Here is a 25,728-nt window from a genome sequence, read left to right as displayed (position 1 = left end):
CCTGTGACCTTTCCAGACTTTTCCCTGGGAATCCTGGCAATCGGAGGGGAAAGAGAAAGGAAGGTGTATTAGCTCAGGCTTCCACAACAAAGCACCACAGATGATGTGGCTTAAATAAGAGAAATTTATTTTCTCATACTTCTGGAAGCTGAAAGTTCAAAATCAAGGTGTCAAGTCAGCAAGGTTGGGTCTTTCTGATGCCTGTCTCCACAGCCTGTGGCTGGTTTTCTCCCTCTGTCTTCATATTTTCTTCCATCAGTAGGTCTGTGTCCCTATTTCTATTGGACACCTGTTGGATTAGATTAGGGCCCACCCATATGACCTCATTTTAAATTAATTACCTCTTAAAACTCTCCAAATACAGTCACATTCTGAGGTGCTGGGGATTAGGACTTCAACATATTAATCTGGTGTGGTAGGGTCGGGGTACGCAATTCAGCCCACAATAGAAGGGAATTGTCGTTCTACAAGTTCAAGTTCAATTTCATAACTGATAAACGTTGATTGCCTTATTGGGGTTCTTACCTTTGAGAATTGGATTCAGGCCAATGGGACTTTTTTGGGAGGAGTAGGGGTGTGGTTGTACATCAGAAAGGCCTGAATTAACTTAATTACACTTGGAGGGTAGGAAAGGTATTTACAGTTAAAAGTTTAGCACTCAAATTGTGTGTCTCATCTATCCAGAATACGTGTTACTGATGTCCTGAGATGGAGTAAGTAATTACTTGGTACAGAGAGCTGAGTGCCTTTTTCATTCAGGGGCTCCTGATTAGGCTAACTTGAGATCCCTTGTATTAGCATCCTAGTTTCAGCCTGTTGGGGTCCAGCTTCTGCAGCCTATGGGAATGTCTCCTGTTTTAGAGGCAAAGGACTGCTTATATACTAAAAAGAACAATCTTAACAGTATTCATTTTGTCTTTAAAAAAAAAAAAGAAACAAAACAAAACAAAAAAAAAAAAACCTGTTGCTCTAGAAGTCAGTCTTTAAAAACACACAGGAGGAATTCCAGACTTAATTCTCTATAATTTTCTACGACAGCTTTTGTTGTTTAAATGGCATGTTCCCAACTACCTGAACACAAAAGTAGTGAATGAACTTCAACTCAGCCAAGTGCTAACAATCTGGGATGACAGCAGATCCTCCCAGCTGAGAAGTTTATGCTGAACAAAGTGGCCTGAATCCTTTATGACTATTGATTTTGCTTGCAATTCCCTTGCCAGTGTGCAAAAATGGTTGTTTTTTGTCGAATTCCTCTGGACATCTTTTGATGACTCACACTGTGCCAGTTTTGTGAACTCAGGTGTGCATTGACATGCCTGCTTCATGCCATCGGCTCTTCTATACACGTTGAAAGTGAAGACCAGCAGTAGAGCCTCTCTTCTTTTCTTTCAACTATTAGATTCTCTTGCTGAGAGCTGTGTTCTTCTGAGGACCCATGTTTGCACATAGAAGACTGGTTACCTTATTTGTATACGCTAGAAGTGAAAAACTTTTGGATGATATTTCACCTGCAGGGATAGAAACCAATGCTTCAGGTTACTGCAGTATCTGACTTCTTGACATCAGCTTTTTGACAGAAGCTCATTATCACTGGGTAGGGGGTCAGAAATGACACATTCTGAGCTTTAGGCACATGGTATGAAGAGTTAGACATAGCAGGGGATATTGTAGTTTCGCTTCAGCTTTAAATATGAAGAACATTAATTAAGATTGGGGTGGGGAGATTTACCAAACCCTTAGGGAAGAAAAACTATTTAACAGACTTTTGTTTTCTTGCTGCTACTACTGATTCTGAAACTAGGATTTGTATGATTAACTGGTTTCTTGTGGAATAGCTCTTCTACCTCTTATATGCAGTTCTTAAGAATGTAGTTAATATTTTAAAAAGGCTTTTCATAATGTAAGTACTCTATAGTTACTTGGTGAATTAACTACATAAAAATTGATTCCAGGGTAAACAAAATGTGGTATACTTACAATGGAATATTATTCAGCCCTGAAAAGGAATGATATTCTGATACATACTACCAGATGGATGAAAGTTGAAAACAATGTGTTAAGTAAAATAAGCCAGACACAAGAAAGGACAAATATTGTATGATTCCATTTATATGATGTACCTAAAATAGACAAACCAGAAGAGACAGAAGGTAGAATAGAGGTTACCAGGGGCTGGGGGTAGATGAAATGGGGAATTAGTGTTTAATGGGTACAAAGTTTCTGTTTGAGATGATGAAAAAGTTATAGGAGTGGATAATGGTGATGGTTATACAACATTGTGAATGTACTGAATGCCACTGAATTAGACACTTTAAAAATGGCTAAAATGGTAAACTTTTTATTATGCTTGTTTTACCATAATAAAAAGTTTTAAAACATTGATTCCAATGCAGAAAGCATATTTCAGACTTATATGCATACAAACATATACAATTTAAACTTTGCATTCCTTAGACATGTATTACTTGAGCTTAAAAACCTGCCCGAGGGCAGTTTTTCTATGGATTTGCCACTAATCAGCAATAGAGAAAACTTCTCCAGGCTGTTGCCAGGACTGTAGTCTCAGACAGTTATAGCCCAATTCCTACCCAACTTTTTATTGGAAGAAATAATAACATTTATGGAAAATATCTCGAAGGATATGGAGTTCATTAGTATTTTCAGAAATTCTAACTTTTATCCCTGGATCAAGCCAGATAATCAGATTTTTATGTGTTTTTTTTTCCTTGCCAGATCACTTTAGTGAGTTGTACTTTGGTGTCATATTTCATGTTGTGGGAAGCAGTAAGAAGACATTATAGGAGACCCCCTAATGTGTATACTTAGAGACATTGTTAATTAATTACTCTCATCTTCCTCCCCAAATGTGGATGATAAAGGATCCTTTAAGAATTTGCCTGAGGTAGTGACATCTTGGAAGACATTTCTCAATGACACGAAGCTAACACTCTTGAGGAGTATGTATATGGTGTTTTATATTTTGTTCAGTGTGACCATAATGTGTCTATTTTCTTCTTTGCTTTGGCTACTAGCATGCTCAGAGCCTAATTTATGAACCACATCTAGTAATAATTTAGCACCTTACAACATACATTTCTGTGGACTTTTTCTCGTGTTCTTATAGCCTCTTTTTATGTTGTCTTCTCTACATAGTATATATGTTTTGTAAATGAACTCATTCTTTGTTGAAATTAGATGGCATACTAGTACTAATTAGGGTTCTTCAGAGAACCCTGACCAAGAGAGTCTGTGTGTGTGTGTAGAAAGAGAGAGAGTAGGGGCAAGGGGATTTATTTTAAGGAATTTTCTCATACAATTCTGGGGCTTGGCAAGTCTGAGATTCATACGGCAGGCTACCAGGTTGGAGATCCAAGGAAGAGTTACTGTTGCAATCTTGAGTCCAAAGAGAGGCTGGAGGCAAAATTTCTTCTTGGGAGTCCTCAGTCTTTTGAAGCCTCAGCTGATCAAGTGAGGCCCACTCACATTATGAAAGATAATCTGCTTTATTCAAGATCAACTGATTTAAATGCTAATCACATCTAAAAAATATCTTCTTGGCAGCATGGACTGATGTCTGACCAAACAGAGGAGCACCATAGCCTTGCCAAGTTGGTGCATAAAATTAATTATCACAGTAGCCAGGTGTGGTGGTACATGCCTGAAGTCCCAGCTACTCAAGAGGCTAAGGTGGGAGGATCACTTGAGCCCAGGAATTTGAGGCTACGGTGAGCTGTGATCATACCATTATAGTCTAGCCTGGGCCAGAGTGAGATCCCATCTCTTACAAAAAAAAGGTATAAATATTTAATAGAATTTTCTTAATATTGGGCATAAGTTTTGTCTTTTATATTTGCTCATTTGAATGCATATAGGGAAACATTCCAGTTCCCTCCCACCTCCTCATCTGGGTTCAAGACTGATGCTGTCATTATTTCATCAGCTGGTAGGGCTGTCTTCCAAACCAGGTTAAATGGCACAGAGTCTTCATTGTGGATATGTTGAATGTGTGAATGCTACGGCCTGCCAAATACCCTGATATATGCCGGTGTTATAGAGAGTTCTGCCAGCTCTTTGGTAAACAACCACTTTTGTGGAGGGATGTGATGAGGTGTATGATTTCACCAATTATTACCATTCTTAATTAGATGGGGCCCAGGTGTGTGTTAATAAAACACTAGCTCACACTCTCTGTAATGTTAACGGCCCCACCTTGACTTGATTCCAGGGATTTCATGCATTTGATATTGTTCAATTGACTGTATTGCTGTTCTATTCTGAAATGTCTCCAAACATCCAGAAACCTGCCTTTTGTTAGAAAACATTCCAGTTGTTCAAGAACGTTACTCATCGTCAGCAGTGGCTCTTACCTTATCTTTTTTATCTCTGGTAGGCTGATTACTCTGAGTGCAAACCTTTTCACTGTACCAGAGAGGAGCCTGACAACCGCGTTCTCTTTCTCAAGGTAAGAATGGCAGCTGTTACAACAGCCCTCGGCTTTTCATTTGAGAGCTCTGGTTAGGTTGTTGGGAATGGACTCCTGAAAGTCCTAGGATCGTGTCTTTTTCCCATCTCCTTGGCAGTTTGCCCGGTTTCCCATCCTAAGCCCTCACTGCTCACTGTGATCCTGCGGTTTGGAAGCCTGGCTTGAGCTTAAGTTACAATTCTGGTGAACCAAAAAGGGGAGTCCCCATGCTCAGCGAATGGTTAGTAGATCAAAGACTTCTCTGCTTACCACAGAAGCTAATTTGGTCAATTGAAAGAGAACTTCCTCAGAGTAATCTTCTCAGTGGTGGATGGGGGGTGCGTGGGGATGTGGAGCAGTGTTCAAAAGTGTCTGCATTAAATGAAATACATTGCTGAATACACTTAGAACACATGTGCACTAATTATTGAGCATTTGTAGTTATAGGACCTTTACATGTTAAGCCTTAGAAAATATTTACTGATCTAAAATAGGACAAGAGTGTTACTCCAACAAAGAAGAGAGACAGGATAGATGGACGTGGGAACATTGAAAGTTATGTGTTTAATTGATGATTGCTTTTTACTTGATGCATTTTGCCTTTTGGTTTTAAATGTGGTGCTTACTGCACAGGCTGACCAGGTTGGTGTGTCAGGCCTGACTCCATTTTTTTAGGTGAAGATATCAAATCAGAGGTCTGGTTTTTCTGAGGGCAGGTGGCAAATGCCAAGGACTGCCTGTGTGAGGCTTTGGGGACTGGGCCTGGTTGTCTCAGTGGTCTTCTTGGCTATCAAGACTATCAACTACAAGCCAAGAGGCCTTCTGCCTGTCAAACAGGCCTCCCACTTTGCATCTGATGGCTGGAAGAGAGGGAGGAAGCATGCAAAGGAAATCGTCTAAGATTATGTGCTGATCTGGCCAGGGCCATGTTTATGTTCCTGTTTCTTGCCTAAAGAGCAGATTGAATTGTTAGCCCCTGTGTTTGTTAATTATAATTATATGTTTCAAGTACAAAGCAGCATTCTGTAAAATATCTACTAAGATGCCTTTCTAAATGGATAACATTTTATGACCCTAATAAGGTCCAAGGCAACAAGCAGGAATTTGTATATTATCATCACTCTTTTCCCCAGGGCATATTGGGTGGTATGTGAGCTGTAACTGCAACTTAAGAAGCTGCTAGTAAGAAACCCAAAGGACATGAAGATCAGAGGAATGACGGTCTAGTCATAAGACATATGGGAACATTGGGTCATTTTCCAAAGCAAGGAAAGGTAATTCATTGTTAGTTACAGTGTTAAACAGTGTCAGGATCATCATCATCATCATCACCACTGTGGTGATAAGATGTAACTCTATTATTAACCATCTCTATCACCACCATCACTACAGGTAACATTATTCATTCTTACTGTCTACCAGGCAACACCCTAAGCATTTTGTATGCATTCTGTCACTCAATCTGCACAGCATTTCTGTAAGGAAGGGTCTATTAATATCCACCTTTTACAGTTGAGGAAACTGAGGCTTACGTAAAAGATTAGTAAGTTGCCCAAAGTTAGACAGTCAACCCAAAAAGTGGCAGAACTGGGATGTAAGCAATTAAACAGCACTGAATGGGGCCAACCAACACGGAGTATTTACGACTAGGCTTTACTCGATGTCCACACTCGCCCCTGCTCACATTCCCTTTTGCCCCAACCACCACCTACTATTGACACTCTAGCTATCTCTTCTGCATGAAGGTAGCCAACAAATTCAAGAGCATTTTAGTAGTTCAAGATCGTTAAAGCATATTTGGCCTATGGAGAACAGCAGAAAGAATTAAGAGTAAAAATCACTCAATTTTAAAAGGTGCCACTTGTAGTCATGAACACTTTAGTGCATTTTGCTGTTGTTTTCCCCTTTGTATTGACTTTCTTCACATAGTCTCTGTGTACTTAAGTTTTGAACTTTAAATGTAACACAAGTCGTTTCTTGTACTTTTGCCTATTTTAATGGCTGCTGAGTACTCTATTAAATGTGTGTGGTTAGAGAGCCTTAAGTCTACACCACAGGAAGTTATATCCTTGACTTGCTCCTACATGATAAGTGTGGAGCTTCTGCTCACCATATATGATAGCTAATTTCTGTTTTCTGGGCAACTGGGTTGGAATTGTGGGGTGCCTGTATCCCCTCACATTGTAAATACCTTGCGTCTTGAGAGGGGTCTCTGTGGGGTGGGGCAGGAGTCCTGCTTGCCTGGAGCCCAGATTCAGCTCTGTGCCAAAGCTAGCTGCAAGTTCTTGGGTAAGTTACTTTATTTTATGGCATCTTCATCTGTGAACATCTCATCAGCTCTGTGATTCCACACAGTCAGGAGTTTTCTGAACTCTCTTGATTCATAACCTGAGGAGTTTCAATAGATGCAGCCATTTTGGTTGGGCTGAGTGGAGTTACTCTGAGATGCTTTAAGCAGGGAATTTTGTTTTTCAAGATGATGAGACCTGTAAGCTCTTGGAAGGAGAGGTGTCTTACTTTTATATAATTCTTACCATTCTCACTTCTGCACCCTCAACAAACTTTTTCCTCCATGCTGACATGCCCACAAAATAGTACAAGGTATGAAATCAACAAACAGATGAATAAACAAGTAATGCACAGACAAAGGCTACCAGGCTTGTGTAAGAACCTTTAGCACCATGGCTGTCCAGCTTATCAAATAATTGAGTAAGATTGTTTTCATTTCAATGTGGTAGCTTTGTTTATAACAAATGGAGACTTAAGCTTCCAGAGCCTCTCATCACATATTTCAGTGTAATTTCCCTATAAACTTGGGTGTCAGTTCTTCCCTCATGTTACAGGTGAGGGAACATTGACTTATGGAACTTGCTATTTTTACCCCTGTGCCCTGGAGTGAAGTAACCTTTTGCTTAGGTCACAGTAAAATCAAAGCTTAGAATGTAATCATTCTCTTGTGTTGGGAAGGGAAGACTTTCACTCTAACCTGTGGGGTCAACAACTGGGTCTATGAAATAAACTGACAACAGGCAGATTACCAGGAGAAAAGGTATGCAGACTTATTATATGCATGAGTGCATCATAGGGAAAAAAATGTCAATATCCAAAGATACAGTCAGATTTAGGAGTTCATATATTCTCTTTGCAGGAGAGAGGGGAGGAGGGATGTAGGCAACTAAGGGAAGAGTAAATGATTTTTTGGGAAGATGAATGGGCCCTCAGAAGAATAGATGGGAGATATGGTAGTTTGTGACAGAATTTGTCTGGGTGGGGTGTGTGTTCTAGTCTCCTGACCTGTGATAAGAGTTAATCTCCCCTGGTTGATGAAACTTCTGTAGAGGGAATTGATGACAACCTAGTTTCTTTTAGAGTGTCTGTCTGTCTTTAGGCAGATAAGGGGAGCTCAGAGAAAGCCTCTCTCTGCATTTGCTGTTTTTCGAATGCCTTCAGCTCAAAATAATCATACTAATACAGCCTGTTTTAGAGTGGCATATCCTGAAGTCCTTCACTTATTTTGACCAGCAGAATAAAATGAAGGCATTCAGGGCTTCCGGCATTCTTGGAGCCGCATATCTGGACCACGGAAATGACACGATTAGTTCTGACTGGTTCCCCTGATTCTCCCTTAGTGATGCTGACCTTGAATTTTCTGACTCATGCCATGAAGGTATCTACCCACACTGTTGTGCCATATCCAAGACCCAGGAATAACACTGCTTCTAAGGAAGCCAAAGTCAGGCATTTCTGGCTTTGTATTCTATTGCAGGCTAAAAGGAACAAACAAAATCCTGTATTCCCACGATATCCCTCTACAAGGATCTAACTTGGCACCCTACCTTGGTGCTGAAAGCTTGCCTCCATCTTCCCAAATTTGATCACTAATTGGTCTTAGCTTTTTCCAAGTGAATGTGCTGCCTCACTGGCCCTAGGTCAGTGAGATAAGAGCTTGGAAGCACCATGTGATGGTTGGTAAACCTGCTGGCAAATAACCAAGTGACCTGGTTTTATGTGTGTGTGTTTGAAATGCTATTGATAATAAAGCCTTATGTGTATCAGTGAGGGCTCTGCATCAATTATTTATTGCATAACAAACCACCTCAAACATAGTGGCTTAAAACAACAACTGTTTAATTTGCTCATGATTCTGTGGGTCAGCAATTTGGGCACTTTTACTAACATTTCCATTTGGGCTCAGCTGGGTGGTTCTTCTGTTAGTTTCACCTGGGGTCACTCATACCCCTGCGCTCAGCTGGTACCTGGGAGCTAGGTGTAGGGGATCTCAGCTGGGATGACTCATTTCTGCCACATCGTCTCCCCCTCCAATAGGCTAGCTCAGCCTCCTTCACATGACAGACTTTCTGGCGAGAGGACAAGAGCAAAAACTGTAAGTTAAACTCAGAAATTACATAGCCTCTCTTCTGCCACATTCTGTTGGTCAAAGAAAGCTACAGGGCCAGCCCAGATTCAAGGGGAGGGGATTGGAAATAGACTCCACCTCTAACTTGGAGTAGCTGCAAAGATTTCATGGCCATTTTAAATTTATTGCAGACTCTTAACTTTGTTATAAAAGCAATCTGAAATTACTTTATTTTAAAATTATTTTATTTTGTCTTTTAAAAATCCTGGAATAGGGATGGTCTTGTCAGCCCATCTGAGAGAAGTCTGGAAAGTGGAGGTCTTCAGTAATGTACCTAAGAATATAATAAAGTTAATAACAACACAAGCAGGCACTAATATTGTTTTTACTATATGCCCAGCACTATTTGAAGTCCTTTACATATCATAACTCATTTGGTCATTACAAAATCTTATGAATAGGTATGATTTTTATCCCTAACTTATAGGTGAGGAAACTGAGGCACAGAGAGGTTAAGCAACTTCCCTCAAAGTCATACAGCTAAGTGGTAGACCTGGGATTCCACCCCAGGAGGTCAGGCTTCAGAGTCTGCATGTTAACCTAATGCTTCTTGAGTTAATGGAAATTACATCTTCCTGACTCTTAGCAGAGTTCTCTCTTGGACTGTGTGGTTTTTCTAGAGACAGGGGGATTGGCTATTTAGAGATGGTTGCTAGGCCTTTCTGGGTACACCCAAGTGACCAAAAATGGTTATGTCACATTATAGGAGACCCTAATTAGATGTAATAAAGACACTCATTATCCCATGGAACACAGAGTAATTCTCCTGAGCCCAGTGGTATTTCCTGGGGATAGGGGTGGGGGTAGAGGGTTCTTATTCTTCTCTTTGGTTGACAATAGGTGGAGTCTATTTGAAGAATGAGGATATTTAATAACGCCCTCTATAACATTTCAGATAGCCTCTTATTTTTTGGCTTCAAGTAATCCGAAAGAGCCCCAAAGAAAAGAATGTTGTGTTTATTTAGCTTTTTGTTTAAGGACTATCCCAAGGAAAGGGTGGGTTGATAGCCTTTTTAATCTACGGTTTGTTGAACTAAATTCAGTCCAGTGTCCAGATAGAACAGGTGGTTTATCTGAGAAAAATGACAAATTTTGCCGACATTTTTGAGGTCATCCTTGCAGCCATGAATAAAGTGGCTCATAGTACCAACATGAGTTACAATGAGAAGTTACTTAACCTCTCTGTGCCTCAGTTTTCTCATCTATAAATTAGGGACCCTTTCTGTTTGAGGGGTATAGAACACATTTAGGAGCCAGAACTAGACTTTGCGTCTCCAGGATGGCCATATCTCACTCTCCATTTAGCTCTGGAGTGAGGGACAGACTGCCAATCTAAGACTTAAGGGAAGTTGCTCTGGCTGTCTAGCATCTTATCTCCCTTAAATCCCATACTTGTCTCTTGACTCTACAACTGGCCTCCTTCTGACACCCTCATCGTCTTATGTAGGCTCAGATTGGCATCAATGCCTGTTCCATTGCTACCGAGAGTGTTTGCTACAACTTTGCACTCGTGAGAACTTGCATGTTCACCCTAATGTGAACTCCAGCTAGAATCTGACCTGGAAAATGGGCAATCTGGACATGCATGGCCCCACCAGAGAGGAGAGATCACAGGTTGGGGACTAGGGAGACCCAGGCTGCAGACTGCCCTGCCCCTCCCATCATTGCTCACCTTCCCACACTAAGAACTCCTGAGAAGGACAGCTTTCTTGCTTGTCAACCACAACATCCTAGGGATATTTTCCCCATACCAGTGGAAACTCTGTTACCTTCATAATCTTTTCCTTCAACTAATCTTGAAGAGTTTACAACCTTCTCCTGCATCAAGTAATTTTTTTTTCTCTTGTGGATGCTCACTTTCCTCTTTTCTTATTCAAACCAGCTGGGACAGTTTATCCCCTAGCGTAGAAATGAAAACCTGACAGGCAGGTCTCTGCAGTAGAGATTGGGATGGTTCTCTCTCCAAACAGTGTTTTACTGTTGGCTGCTGCAGCTGAATAGCTCAGCCTGCCATTATGACAGAATGGCCCAGAACAGACCACAGGCAGGAAGCATCTTTTGTTTCAGAGGGCTTTGGAGCTGTTTCTACCCTGCCATAAACTTAATTGCTTTCTCTGATATATCTAGCAAACCTACCAGTGTCCTTTTTGCTGCCTCCTGCTTGGTCAATCAGGACTACCAAAGCCTGCAGCTTTGCTTTTTAGGAGGTTTGGTTGATTAACATGAGTTTGCCTTTGGCTTTTGCTAACATTGCCTATTTTGGGGCACTAGTGGTGCCCAGGAGAAGGATGTGAGTGTGGTATGTGTATGGTGAGGTATAGATGAGAGACAGCTGGGTCTTCTGGGACAGTGAGGGAGCAGGCATGATTTAGTGGGCTCAGAAAATTGTGGTTTACCACAGGGTCCTCACATGCATGAGTAAGTCATCGTGCTTCCTGAAAGGGAGGTTTTATTCACCTTGTCCCCATAGAGGATGTTTCAGATCTGGCAGTTCCTCTAAATCACTGCAATTTTGACTCACCCTAGGATTTCTGGGTTTAATTGCTCCGCTTTCTTGTTGGTTTTATGACCAGTGTTGCAGGAAAGACAATACTTGAAACTCTGTGGGAGCCCCTTCTTTTGATTTTTTTTCTTTGCAGTGATGATGATTGCTTAACAATAATAAACATAGAAAGAGGTTTTTTTTATGTTTGTTTTTTGTTTTTTTTAAAGTGAACTTTGAGCCAGGTGTGGTGGGTCATGCCTGTAATCTTTGGGAGGCCTAGGCAGGTGGGTCACTTGAGGTCAGGAGTTCAAGACCAGCGTGGCAAACATGGCGAAACCCCATCTCTACAAAAAATACAAAAATTAGCCAGGGGCAGGAGCATTTGCCTGTAGTCTCAGCTACTCAGGAGGCTGAGGCAGGAGAGTCGCTTGAATCGGGGAGGCGGAGTTTGCAGTGAGCCCAGAGATCGCACCACTGCACTGTAGCCTGGACAACAGAGTGAGACTCTGTCTCAAAAAAAAAAAAAAAAAGAACCTTGCTCTACGCTGGCTCTTGGCGAGGAAGACGAGCTGGGGATGGTGCTTTGAATGGCTAAAGGCATATTTACACATTTGCACATGCACCTGTCAGATTCCAGTCCACAGTAGCAGCCACTTTAGCAACGTTCTCATAATCCTCAGTGGCACCTTCTTTAAAGCTTGTTATCAACAATCCAACCAAAGCATTGCATTCCAAATTTAACCTTAAGCTGTCCTTGAAATTTTATCCTCAGGAAGTCTTTCTAGAATGGAGATGAAAACCTCTTCTGTGTCTCAACATGGCAAGCCCATGCATGATTTCCCTGTTCTCACCATAGTCATTTCCATATTTAAACTGTGAATATTGAGTTCTGTCTGCTATCAGCTGTGTCTCCCCATGCCTGTTCTCTGAATGTAGGTCCTTGCTAGAAGAAAAAGAGTAAAGGTTGTTACTCCTAGATGGCAGATCTGTGCAACCGCCAGATAGACGATGAATGAATGTGTTTGGACAATAATGTAACCTGCAGCACACACTCTGATCATAGGGGCCTAACTTCTCTTTTGCATTAAGCCTCAGGTATGCTTTGATCAAGCGTGTGGTCAAGTCTTTTTAGGTTTACTTTGGGGCCTTAGCAGGGTACCCAAACAGATTGTTGCCAAAATCACACATGGTATGAGCCTATTTAGGTATTATCTAACAAAACTCTCATGGGCAACAATTATGTAGACAGTTACTTGTCATCTATTAAATCAGTGTATTTTCTATAGGTTTTTAAATAGTGTTTCATTTGTAATTAAACTGTATTTTAACATATCCCCTCAAAAAGGGTAAATTAGAGTAATGCAGTATGGAAATGGTAAAGAGATTCAGATTAATTAGGAAATGATTAATTCAGATTAATTAGGAAATACCCTAATTCATTCATGGACCTGCTCTTGGGGGTCTAGGTGAGAGACCCAGCTGTCTCTCACCTGTCCATCTTCAACACACACATCACACTCATGTCTTTCTCCTGGGCACCACTGATTCCCCAAAACAGGCAATGTTAGCAAAAACCAAAGGCAAACTCATGTTAATTAACCAAACCTACTAAAAAGCAAAGCTGGCAGGCATTGGTAGTCCTGATTGACCAAACAGGAGGAAGTGGTACTCTGGAAGTCTGATTGGAGCATGACCTTGAAGGGGATAAGGTTCTCAATTGTCAAGTCTTTAAACTGGACTGCCATTTTAGAGGCTTTTACTGTTCCTTGTCAACATGTGTGTTTGGCTTGTTTCAAAAAGACATTGCATTAGTTGTATACGAGGGATTCCTAAAATAACCAAGGGAGTGACCTAAGAGAGACAACCAGCTAGTGTTCCCATAGGATTTCTCTCCTGAAACTAAAGTTACACATCTCCTCTTCCATTTTTCACCTATCTTCAGTCGATCCCTGTTATCACCAGAGGCCAAATGGATAGTTCTGGGGATTGTTTTCCTTGAGTTGTGAGCTGAAATGCAGACTTTAAATACAGGGTTTTAAGATGTTAGGGAGGAAAGCGACATTGATTTATTTGTTCTGTTCCCTGCCAGCCTGAGAAACCTGTCCCGTCAGGTAATGAACAACTGTTCTTATCCTAACTAGCAACTTCAAGAGAATGATTACTCATCCCATCATTACCACTCCCCCTGAGTCATCCAGGCTGGTGCATTTTGGTTTCCACTGAATAAAAATCTCCAGGCAATGGGAGTCTAGGGCCATGGTTTCTATTTAGTAATGTGAATTATATAAATGTGCCTTGGACATGGAAGCTGTGGTTCCTTCTAAAAAGATATTTCATAGGCCCAGGTCTTCAGCCATGTCTCTATTTGAGAAATTGTATTGGTCAGTATTGCCAAAAGTGGACATCTTAATGGTAAGTACAGAGTGATTATATGAGTGACCAGATGATACAGCTAGTCTGGTTGGTCACAAGGGCAAAGATACAGCTATGAAAATGGATAGCTATTTGCCTGTACCTCTTGCTTGTAATTTCGTAGTCGTGTTGCATGTTAGCCACTCAGTATTCATGGGGGATTTTAGTAAACCTTTTTTCAGGCCTTGTTCTTGTGACAGTGCTGAGAGGGCATTCACACTTGACATGTGCCATCATAGATGAGGAGTATTGAAAGGCAGCTGGAGTCATTTCCATTTTACAAATACCATCTGTCTTCTATCACGTCACTGTTCTCTGTGCTATTCTTAGGTCCTGTTGTGCCTGATTTGGGAGACAAATGTGAGACTGCATTGTCCTGGATTGAATTTGGATGTATGGGTAGTTACAGAAATCATATTGATAGCCATGTGTGTTCAGTTCATTTCAAGGTTCAGTTTATTTCAAAAGTCTTAATATTTATATTTATTACAGATCTAGAGACACATAGCTTTGATAGGGGCTGTATTTTGAAACATCATGGTTTATGGGAGAACCTGGCATGTAGAAAATCAAAAGAAAATACTCAAGGCAGAATGCTGAATATAAGTTTGTGGGTTAATAGAAAATCCTACCTTTTTTCTACAAATTCTCAACTAATCCTTCCTAGGTTTAAATAAAACCAACAGTCACTGTTATAAGAGCTATCCTATCACCTTTCTCTGTCTTCAGGCACTTGAGATACATCATTAAACAACATCAGAATTAATCCAAGGCCCTTTAGACTTTAGACAGAACTCCTTGGGGCGGGAACCTTGTCTTCTTCATCTTGAATCCTGAGAACTAAGAAAAATAAATGTTTTATAAGCAGGCATATATGAAATCATTAGTAGCTGTGAAAATAAAACAAATGGTGAGCCTGAAGCCCTGGCAGTTTGCCAGCATGTCCTGTTGAATCAGTGTGAGATAGGACCTGGTTGCAGGTGGGAGCAGCCACTCTGGTACTCTCGGATAAGGCCTGAATGGAAAAGCAATAATGTGTGCCCAGGAGCGGATTGACTTTACCATTGCCTGTGATTCCTGTGTTGAAATAGGAAGTCTCAGCCCAGGCAAATGCTAAGGAAACAACACCAAGTCTTTTATTACTCTCCACAACATTTATAACCAAGTCCTCTTCCATGCCCTTATCCTTGAGGCATTCTGACAGTCATTTTAATGATTTATTTTCTTTTTCATAATCAAAAAATAAATAAAATATTTTATTACCTTTTGGGTAAACTTGATGTCTTTCTCCTCATTTCATCACTTTCTGGGTCTACAAAATTCCCCTTCCCTTTCTGTTTTTATAACTCAAGGATAGGAATTCTGTTTTTCTCATTCCTTATGTGAGAGCTTTTTTTTGAAGTCTGATTTTTTTTTTTTTTTTGATCCTATATCCCCAGCCTATTTTCTTGTTGTTACTTTATATCTGTGAGTGGGATGGGTGGAGAGGAAAGGAGTATATAGAAAGGAGGACTCAAGAAATGCCACGTGTTTACAATAACATATGGATGGCAGGGAAAGGTTTTGAATAAGAAAAATATTTTTTCAATGCTCTTCTCCACTATTTAAAGATGTAAGAACATTGGCACTATGCTGCTGAAGATGTGTTGGTTTAGGGAGAAAACACTCTACTACTGAAATTTGCTCTGTGGTTTCTTTCCCAGGATCTACAATAAAAACTGGTGATCTATGTGAGAGCCCAAGGCATTGTGATTCCCCTCCATCCTGAATTGCATGTCTTCAATTCAAGCAGCCTGCTTTATGGCTCCCAGGCCCCTGGTTTCTACCCGCTGCCCTTTTGGCGCATTTCCTCCTCAATTTCCATATGCTTCTGTATTAGTTTGTTCGCATGCAGCTAACAAAGATATGCTGAGACTGGGTAATTTATGAAGGAAAGAGGTTTAATTGACTTACAGTTCAGCATGGCTGGGGAGGCCTCAAGAAACTTACAATCATGGCAGAAGGGGAAGCAAATATGTCCTTCTTCACATGGCGGCAGGAAGCAAAAGAGGGAGAAGCCCCTTATAAAATTATTAGACCTTGTGAGAATTCATTCAGTATCACAAGAATAGCAGCATGGGGATAGCCACCCCAATGATTCAGTTACCTTCTACTGGGTCTCTCCCATGTCATGTGAGGATTATGGAAACTACAATTCAAGATGAAATTTGGGTGGGGATACAGCCAAACCATATCACCCTCCTTCCATTAAGGTATCAGCAGCAGGATCTCCTCCTTCAGACCAGTCATCATGGGCTTCAAAACCTACCCGACCACATGCATGGATTTGTAAGGGCAAAGCTCTTCTTGGAGAGGTGATTTCAGGTCAGAGTTGATACAGCATGTGATTATGCCTTGTTCAGTGGTCCAACCAGGACATCCGTTCTGTGAACCTCCTAATCAGAACTGGATGTGATATTCCAATGGTGATCACACTCATCATGAAGATCTGGGATGCCTAGGTAGCTAGTAAAACATTATTTCTGGGTGTGTCTGTGAGGATGTTTCTAGAAGAGATGAGCTAAACTTTAATTGGTAGATGGCCCTCCTCTATGTAGGTGGGTACTGTCCAATCCATTAAGGGCCCGAACAGAATGAAAAGGCAGTGGAGGATTGAATTCTCTCTCTCTGCCTGACTGCTTGAGCTGAGACATGGATGTTCTGCCTTCAGTGCTCCTGCTTCTCAGGCCTTCAGACTCTGACTGGAATCAACACCATTAGATCCCAGCTCTCCAGGCTCCAAACTATACCACTAGCTTTCCTGGGTTTCCAGCTTGCAGATGGGGCTTTTTGGCCTTTCTAATATCATGAACCGGTATCTATCTATCTATCTATCTATCTATCTATCTATGTGTGTGTGTGTGTGTGTACATATATATATGTGTATATATATATATTCTCTGTGTTGAATTTCTCTGGAAAACCCTAACTAATACAATTGTGAAGAAGAATTTTGTTTGATTCAGGATGAGGTTCCATTGTGCATTAGTTTATTTAAGCAGCAGTACTATTACTGTGGTTTTTTTTTTTTAAAAAAAAGACGTGGTGTTTGTAATTACTTATAATTCATATAGATGAATTGCTAACTAGTGAGGTCTTGGTTACTCTTTGCCTGTGCTGTTGATTATTTGAACCATAAGTTTATCTTTAACATCTTGTTGATTTCAGCTTGATGCTGTAGTCTGTCGGGCCTTTTTTTTTTTTGCATCTTGATTCTGCTATGAAACATAGTACCTGCTATTCCTGGCTTTGTGCCATCAGTAAGTTTGATAAAATGTCTTATCTTTATTCAAGTAATTGATTAAAATGTTAACTACAATAGATGACAGAGTTCCACAGGATACTATTATTAACACATTAGGGTTGAGACTCATCTATTAAAAAAATGATTTGGCAGCTCATAATTTGCTATCATTTCCCTAAGGATAGAATATTCTATTTATTGCTTTGCCAAAATCTAGGTTGTGTATGGAATTCTACTAATGTAATATCTTGTAACCATGTCACAAAAGAAGGGAGATTTGTTCGGCTTGACTTTACATTATGATACACATCCTGGACCTAACTAATCACTTCCTATTTTTTCTGTTTGCTTACAAACCAGCTACTTATCTGCACATTAATCTGCACCTTTAATTATTGATTCAGAGATTTGTTTATCTGTGAATCTTCAGTGTCATGTCTAGTACTCAATTTACAAGACATGGTTCCTGCTTTCAAAAACCTTATAGGCTCATTCTGTGAAGAATGTCAATGGTAGTTTAATGGGAATAGCATTGAATCTATAAATTGCTTTGGGCAGTATGGCCATTTTCACGATATTGATGCCTCCTATCCATGACCGTGGAATGTTTTTCCATTTGTTTGTGTCATCTCTGATTTCTGTGAGCAGTGGTTTATAGTTCTCCTTGAAGAGGTTCTTCACTTCCATTATTAGCTGTATTCCTAGATATTTTATTCTTGTTGTAGCAATTGTGAACGGAAGTTCATTCATGATTTGTCTCTCAGCTTGGTGTAAAGGAATGCTTCTAATTTGCACATTGATTCTGCATCCTGAGAATTTGCTGAAGTTGCTTATCAGCTTGAGAAGCTTTTGGGCTGAGACAATGTTTTCTAGAAAAAGCATCGTGTCATCTGCCAACAAAGATAGTTTGACGTCTTCCCTTCCTATTGGAATATGCTTTATTTCTTTCTCTTGCCCGATTGCCCTGGCCAGAACTTCCAATACTATGTTAAATAGGAGTGGTGAGAGAGGGCATCCTTGTCTTGTGCTAGTTTTCAAGGAGAATGCTTTCAGCTTTTGCCCATTCAGTATGATATTGGCTGTGGGTTTGTCATATACGGCTCTTATTATTTTGAGGTAAGGTCCTTTAATACCTAGTTTATTGAGAGTTTTTAACATGAAGGATGTTGAATTTTATCAAAGGCCTTTTCTGCATCTGTTGAGATAACCATGTGGTTTTTGTCTTTAGTTCTGTTTATGTGATGAATCGCATTAGTTGATTTGTGTATATTGAACCAACCTTGCATCCTAGGGATAAAGCCTATTAGTTCGTGGTGGATTAGCTTTTTGATGTGCTGCTGGATTCCTGTTGGAGGTTGGGGGATGGGAGGAGGGAGAGAATCAGGAAGAATATGGATACTGGGCTTAATACCTGTGTGAATGGATGATCTGTGCCGCAGACTGCCATGGCACACGTTTACCTGTATAACAAACCTGCACATGCTGCACATGTACCCCTGAACCTAGAATAAGAGTTGGAAATAAAAAAATAAAGTTTATGGTGTAGCGAAGGAAAGAGATATATAATTATAATACTCTGTGCATAATCTCTTTCATCTCTCTCTCTCTCTCTCTGTGTGTGTGTGTATGTATGTAGTCAGGTGTCACTTAATGACAAGAATATGTTCTGAGAAATGCATCATTAAGGAATTTTGTCATTGTGCAAACATCATAGAGTGCACTTACACAAACCTAGATGGTATAGCCTACTGTACTCCCATGCTGTATGGTGTAGCCTGTTCCTTCTAGGCTACAATTCTATACAGCATGTTACTATACTGAGTACTGTGGAGAGTTGTAACACAATGGGAAGTATTTGGGCATCCAATATATCTAAACATAGAAGAAGTACAATAGGAGATCGAGACCATCCTGGCTAACACGGTGAAACCCCGTCTCTACTAAATAAATACAAAAAGCTAGCCGGGCGAGGTGGCGGGCGCCTGTAGTCCCAGCTACTCCGGAGGCTGAGGCAGGAGAATGGCGTGAACCCGGGAGGCGGAGCTTGCAGTGAGCTGAGATCCGGCCACTGCACTCCAGCCTGGGCGACAGAGCGAGACTCCGTCTCAAAAATAAAAAAATAAAAAAATAAAAAAAAAAGAAGTACAATAAAAATACTGTATGAAAGATAAAAAGTGGTACGCCTGTATAGGGCATTTACCATGAATAGAACTTGCAGGACTGGAAGTTGCTCTGGGCAGGTGAGTGAGTGAGTGGTGAGTGAATGTGAAGGCCTGGGACATTATTGTAGACTTTAAAAACACTATACTTAGTGTTTTTATACTTTACAGTGGCTACACTAAATTTATTAAAAATATGTTTTAATAACTAATTTTAGTTTACTGTAATTCTTTATAAACTGAAATATTTTTAATTTTTTGACTGTTAAGTAATAACATTTAGCTTAAAACACATTTTGCAGATATACAAAAATATTTTTATATCCTTCTTCTATCAGTCTTTTCTCTTTTTTAAATTTTTTAATTTTTTTTTTTTTTTTTTTTTTTTTTTACTTTTTTAACTTTTGTCATAAAAACTAAGACACAAACACACACATTAGCCTGGGCCTACATAGGGTCAGGGTCATCAATATCACTGTCTTCCACCACCACATCTTGTCCCACTGCAAGATCTTCAGGGGCAATAACATGCATGAAGCTGACATCTCCTATGATAACAATGCTCTCTTCTGGAATACCTCCTGAAGGACCTGCCTGAGGCTGTTTACAGTTAACTTTTCAAAAAAAATAAATAAAAGTATACTCTAAGATAATAATAAAATATAGTAAATACATAAGCCAGTAACATAATCATTTATTATCAGGTATTACGTACTGTACATAATTGTCTGTGCTATAGCAAGCAGCACAGTAAGGTTGTTTACACCAGCATCACCACAAACATGTTAGTAATGCGCTGTGCTATGATGTTATGACTACAAAGTCAATAAGGGATGGGAGTTTTTCAGCTCCATTATCATCTTGTAGGACCACTGTTGTATATGCTGTTCATCCTTTACTAAACCATCATTATGCAGCATGTGACTGTATGTGCGTGTATGCACACACGTGTGTGTTTGTGTTACTTGTATAATAAATATGGAGTTTTATAAACATAAGAGAGTAAATCATACCTAGTAAATATATGTCCAAGAGAGCAGACAACCACCTGGTGAGCTCAGGACAAGGGAAGTACAATTTGAGCTGGGCCTTACAGAGTAAGGAGTCAATCATTAGTTTCAAAAAGTGTGGCAGGGTATTGAAACAGGGGAATAAAACCTCCATTGATAAACTCTCTGGAACTGGACTGCAAATGCCTGCAAAGACCCCTCTGCCTGCCCCCATGACGTCCTAACCCCTGACCTGTGGCTTGTACTTGGTCATGTTATCTACTGACTTTCTTGCCCTTTCCTCAACCATTTGATTCCCAGACTTCCAAACTATGTCTGATGTTTTTCTTTGGTGGGGCATTCGGGCTAAACAGGGGACTACAGGCAGTTGATAAGACCTGTCTGAGGGCCACCTACATACTAACATGGTAGCCACCCCAAAGACTACAGAAGGCAGTGGATTTGATTCTAAAAGACGTCCCATGCAGCCATATAGTATGCATACCTGACAAACTTTAAAATTAGAGTAGCACCTATGCTTTAAACCAGTAATAACTCTGCCAAAAAGTGCCTTTCCCCATACACACACCATCCCCATGTACCTGGTCATCTAAACATCCTCACTTTGAAATGTCTTACCTGCTTTCATCCTCAGTTGAATTGTTTATGAAGATTTGAAGTGGATCAGTTCAGCTGTGTTTGCATTCTGTAGGGCATGAAAAAGGGTGTTTCAGTTATTATTGTTGCGAACTGAGGAACCGAATGCACAGTCTGGGTTTTTAGATTGCAGGTGGAATTGGCAGCATCTGTGGTTAGAGAAATGGCCCCCAAGCACGTGAACTGGGTAAATTTGATTAGCATTGCATGGAGAGAGTCAGCGTTGAACACCCTAATGCCATTCTTCTTCAAATGCATGTCCAGCTACTCATTTGGTGGGGAAATGCTTTTATTTTTCCATTGTTGGATCTCTGTTTCCATCAAATATGTAGCCATGTGGCTAAGGTGGTAACTCACAAAGCTGGCTGGGATTATGTTTTTAGTATCTTGGCAGTAAAGAGAGATTTTTATTTGGTTACCTTAGCTCTGCTCCCATTTGGCTATTTCCTCCTGTCTCTTATTCCCCTTCACCTTGTTACTTTGGCAGTCAGTAGCGTTGCTTTTTGTAAAGAAAATGGATGCAAATCACCAAGGGCAATGAAACAACTCATACATTGATTTTTGGCTTAGAGGCCCGACATTTTGGGAGTCAACAGCAGGATGCTTTGCTATGGGATCTGCAAGGGATTGGAGTAGATGGCTAATGCTCTGTGAGCAAATCTCATGCCTGCCAGTCTTCATTATCCATTCTCTGCAATGAGCAGCTTTAGCAGGCGATGTGCAGAGCCTGTTTATAGGACTGATGGTGGTTCACGATATCTGCTGCCCAAACAACAAGAAAGCTCAAACTGCATCTTCTCCTTACACAACCTGGCACTGTATCCCTTCTGCAAGAGTTTTTTCGTTTTTGTTTTTGTTTTGTTTTGTGTGGACTATTGAAAGTGAGTAGAACTGGAAGTAAGGTAATGTTTATTGAGCACTTATTATATGCTAGGCATTGTAAAACACACTTTGTACTTATTAATTTAATTTTCACGGTATTTTTTTCACTGCATTTTTTATAATTTACTCTGTACTATATCCCTAACATGTAAGTATTACTGTCCTGATTTATAGATGAGAAAATTGAGACTCCAAGAAGTATTTGTTTTTTCAGGTTACACAGTGCCTAATAGTTCTTAAGTTGAGGATCTGAGAAAAATATCCTTGAATCCAATTAAATCTAAAATACACTAAGTCTTAAGAAGAACTCGTGTTCCATTGGGGTCAGAGGTTTAAATGCTCAGGCTGAGAGGTAATTAGGCTTCCAGCACAATCTTTCCATGTGGATTCAGCATATAGACAGTGTCCATTGTTCTTTCCTCTGTCGCCATCCCATAATGTCAGGGTTTTCATATTTAGTTTTCATCTTTTAGAAATCTATTTTAAAATATTATAAAGATAACATCTTGTCCACCACTGTGATCTAGAGGTCAGTGCAAAATTAACTAAAAGTCAGTTTCCTATCACTTTACTTCCGCTACCCCCGTGAGACGAAACAGTGCTACCTGAACGGTCTCTCCTTTCGGCTAACAACAAGCAACGAAGTGACTGACGCCATGCAGTGTGTAGTCCCTGTTCACAGAGCAGAGCCTGTCAGAGTCAACGGACTCTGCGTCTCCATCAACTTCAGACACTGGCAGCCAACTCACCTTGCTTTTGAAATTTTGTTTTCCATTAAACTTGAGAAATGCCTTTAATGCTTTCTTCCTGATACTAATACATTGTAGACATGATCTTCTAGGCCTAACGACTGTTTTATGAGCTCTTGGAAACCTGTCAGTGGTATATATTCTTCTCTTTCTCAACAAATGATGCATCCCTGTACTTACTCTAGCCAGTGGGGCTTGTCAATAAATCTGTCAAAGGCCAGGCCAGTCTGCACCAACGTGCTCTCCACCTTCCCTGATGGAATGAGAGGCGGCCCTTTAGAGCTTGGTGGAATGGAGATTGCTTTTAAAATTGAACTCAAGAATAAAAGTATATATCAGTTTTCATTTCTGTCTACTACCATGGTCATGAGATTTCTTATTTTTCCTTCATTAGTCAATTTGTAGATTCCCAAGTTTGGGAGTGGGGAAAGAAAGTTGCAGCGGTATACACTGACTTCAGAATCACCAGCTAGCTGCAGGAGACGAGTGCATGCCGGCTGGCCCACTGCCACCTCCCACCCGTGATGCTGGTCCTTCAGGAAGAACCCAAAGGGAGGCTTGTGTATTGCATTATCAGGCTGGGGACCTGAGAGCCTCATTTTCTCCTGACATAATGATGGGTCTTCAACGTGAATTAGAAAGCTCTGCAGTTATGCAGATGATTTTCAGAGACAGCACACGCACTGTTTTAACCCTCAAACCAAGTCTACTCATCTCAATAACTCTTAGCAGCTAGCTGGCAGTGCCGATAATGATGATAAAATCTGTAGCTTTTATGTTGGTGAATTACTCATGATGTGTAGAGAGCTGTGTGACTTATTTTCAGGAGATTTTATATTCCTAACAGGGGTGATTAAAGAGACAGACTCTATTGCTCAGATCAGCATATGTGCCACAAACGTGTTTTTCCACCCAGATTTCTAACTGGGATGTTTCTGTTAGCAGTGTTGGTGAGTGCCTGAAAGGTCATTTTGATTTATTATTTTTTAAACCAGGCATTCAGAATATCTAGAAGTTAATCAGTTCATAGAGATGTGCTAATTCATAATGTATAGTCTCTTGCCACTAATGACCAGCAAAGTCAGTCCCCTCAGCATCCTCCATCCTGAAAGGGTGACATGCCGCCCTGCCAGTGGAAAGCTCACCTGGCACTGTTGGTTTGTGTATCTTCTCCCCAGTTTTTCTAAATTAATAGGAAGCCTAGTTGGTTTAGGAATTCTTTTAGTTAGATTAGATAATTCACAAAACCGGTAGGAAATCATTCAACCTAAGTTAAAACCAAAACAACCATATCTTCAGGAGACATTTTCTACAAAATTCTGTCACTTTTATTTATTTTTCCTGACAATAAGAAAAGGAAAGGAAATATCGGAAATGGAAAGTCTGTCCCTTTGTAACTGGAGAGAAACTGAGTTTGGGTTTGCCTAACTTTTCTCCCGGAAGATTTAATCAGTATTTGCTGTCAAAGAAGAGAAATGCTGTAGCATCTGCGAAGACACTTTGTCTCTCTCGATAAACATAGTTAAGGTGATGGTAGGCCTTATGTGAAGAGGTGTGGGGAATACTTTTTTAGGATTCGAATACGAAAAGACAGATTTACTAGAGGCTCTGCTGGGTTTTTTTCTCCCTAAACTTCCTGATTCAGCGGGCAGTGCAGGAGCTGGTACAATGTTATATGCTGTTATACAAGTGAAACCAGCCGGATTTAATGATTCCCTGCTTCTGGGTCATAATTCTTTGGTAACTGCGAGAATTCCAGACTTGCAGCTCTTCTTTATCTTCCCCAGGGCACGACAGCCCTTTCTTAAGGTGGTTTTTGTTAGTGGTGGTGGAGGTGGACTTTTACTTTGTTTTGGCCTTCGTCTTAGCCCCTCCAAAGGAGACTAAAGTGAGGAAGGAAAGAAATTATCAAGTGTTGAACTGTGAATGAGTCAGAGGAAGTGTTAACTAGACCCTCTTTCCTATTGGAAGCATCCTAAGCTTAATCTGTGGGCAGGAGGCTCAGCCCTGAAACAGGCTCCCGGTCTCACTTCTCGCGATGTGAGGCCCAGCCTGGCTGCTGGTGACCAGGAGCTGCGTCCTGATCCTCCATCCTGGCTGTGTGTGCTGTCCTGGTTAGGACATCGGGGAACCGGCTCTGCCACAGGCACAAAAAGGGCCTGGAAAGAATCCTGACCCTGGGGCTTCAAAGTATACGAAATGATTTTTGTTCTTTCAGTCCTCAGTTGCCCAATTTGATGTACTTTAAAAAGGCCCCTCAGTGGGCCTCACTTGCTGTGACCTGGGACCTGGGACCAGGCCCTGCACTTCACTGGTCCTGCTTCCCACTCTGTCTGTGGCTGGGGATGGACTAGATTGTTGGCTTTTCAGATGTGTTAAGCTATGGAAGCCTTTACCCAAATAAAATTTTGTGAAAGATCCTAAAAGAAGCAATTTTATAAAATCAAATCTATTCTCATTTAAATGGGGGTGAGAGACCCAGAGTACCTACCCCCCAACCCTCTCAAATCCCCTTCATCCGTTGGAACTCCAGCAGGGCTGTAAGGCCCCCATCCATTCCAGCCTAATAACAGACTGGCTGAGTTCAGGAAGTCACATTAAACGGAGGCCTGAAAATGCAGGTAATTTTACCTTTGTTAATCCTGAATCCTGGAGACAGCGTATCTTGCAGGTTTTAAGTGAACCAACCTAAAATGGTTTAATCCAAGTTAAGTTTGTAAACACCAATCATCTCCTGTCCCTTGTAGCCAGAGTCGTTCAGCTTTGATGTTGTTCAGGGACATGAGATGGCAAATGCATCTGTGATGAATTCTGCCAAGCATATCCACCTTGATATCTCAGAACTACATCAGGCCCCCAGCCACTCCCTGCTGGATTCCAGAAACCCAGACTCTTTGCCTCCCACCTTCCATCCCTTGAATCCATCTAGCACAGGAACACCGTATCAACTTCCTTAAACTTTGCATTGATCCTGGCAGTCTCCTTTGCAAAAAAGTCTCATTGCTTGAAAGACTCAAACTCAACTCCTGCCTTTCTGAATCCTCCATGGATAATTCCATTTTCCTATCACACCCTGTTTTCCTTCTAATACATATCCGTTTCACGAAATCATTCTTCTAGTCTCTGCCTCTAAACCTGTGGTCATGCTCTTTGCCCCTCTCACTATTTGCCTTTCCCCATGAAAAATCTTACGTCCTATTTTTCATTCAACAATATCCTTTACAGTTCACCCT

At 40.7% G+C, this 25,728-nt stretch overlaps 1 protein-coding gene across 8 annotated transcripts in view; it reads left to right on the top strand.

Moving 5' to 3' along the window:
* Nucleotides 1–25,728, top strand: part of LYPD6B (LY6/PLAUR domain containing 6B) — a 211,450-nt gene that overhangs the window by 151,524 nt on the left and 34,198 nt on the right. For 5 of the 8 annotated variants that reach the window (XM_033231552.1, XM_033231554.1, XM_033231555.1 and 2 more), the window contains one exon: nt 4,391–4,462. The exons of 2 other annotated variants lie outside the window; for them this stretch is intronic. The gene's annotated coding sequence lies outside the window, so the exon portion shown is untranslated. Of the gene's footprint in view, nt 1–4,390; nt 4,463–13,593; nt 13,777–25,728 lie in introns of those variants that run through there. One more of the 8 variants, XM_033231559.1, reaches the window with a different exon arrangement.

Source organism: Trachypithecus francoisi, unplaced genomic scaffold, assembly GCF_009764315.1.
Source record: "Trachypithecus francoisi isolate TF-2019V2 unplaced genomic scaffold, Tfra_2.0 Lachesis_group13, whole genome shotgun sequence".
Classification (NCBI taxonomy): Eukaryota; Metazoa; Chordata; class Mammalia; order Primates; family Cercopithecidae; genus Trachypithecus; species Trachypithecus francoisi.
This window is presented reverse-complemented; position numbering and strand designations above follow the sequence as displayed.